The 724-nt window shown below is 37.8% G+C and overlaps 1 long non-coding RNA gene across 1 annotated transcript; it reads left to right on the top strand.

Moving 5' to 3' along the window:
* The first annotated feature begins 79 nt into the window (after positions 1-79).
* Positions 80-723, top strand: LOC111658881 (uncharacterized). Its single transcript, XR_002761035.1, has 3 exons — positions 80-178; positions 357-433; positions 684-723. It is a non-coding gene; the product is annotated as an uncharacterized LOC111658881 (long non-coding RNA).
* The last annotated feature ends 1 nt before the right edge of the window (position 724 follows it).

The following is a 724-nucleotide window of genomic DNA, read 5'->3' as shown; positions in this document are numbered from 1 at the left end:
ATACTACACATTATGATTAAAGACAGGTTCATATGACAGGTGTATGTTGACCTTCTCTCTCTCTCTCTCTCTCGCTCAGGTCCAGATGTGTTGCTACAGAAACGTTGTTTCCTACAGAAGAGGGTCAGAGAGAAAGCTCTGGTCCAGGCCTTCACTACAGTACTGCTCATACTACTGGGTACTACTACTACTACTACTACTACTGCTACTACTGCTACTACTACTAATACTGCTGCTGCTACTACTGCTACTACTGCTACTACTACTACTAACCACTGCTACTACTAAAAATACTGCTACTGCTGCTACTATTACTACTACAACAACTCTCTCTCTCTGACTCTGTGTCTCTGTAGGACATGGTAAAGTGATGGTGGAGGTGAGACAGACCTCAGATCAGTGTGTACCTGAGCAAACTGAAGGAGTTATCCAGGTAAACTCACCTGTCTGTGTGTATAATCTTTTCTATCTTTATTTATACAGTAATGTAGATCAATATACTGATTATATTTACAGATATCTTTGAAATAATGTTTAAATATAAATATGTGTATATATAAGTGCACACATATTTATATATATATATATATGTTTGTATGATCTGGATGTTAATGTAAGTCATGTGTTAGTTATTGATCACAGGTGTAAACGTGATAATCAGTCAGGATCTGTGTCTGTTTCAGGTGAACCAGTTCTCCTGGAGTGACTTTGATCCTGATGAAGA

Source organism: Seriola lalandi, unplaced genomic scaffold (assembly GCF_002814215.2).
Source record: "Seriola lalandi dorsalis isolate HSWRI2012SDOR001 ecotype SW California unplaced genomic scaffold, Sedor1 jcf7180001980733, whole genome shotgun sequence".
Classification (NCBI taxonomy): domain Eukaryota; kingdom Metazoa; phylum Chordata; class Actinopteri; order Carangiformes; family Carangidae; genus Seriola; species Seriola lalandi.
The sequence above is the reverse complement of the archived record's forward strand: the minus strand, read 5'-3'. Positions and strand labels throughout refer to the sequence as shown.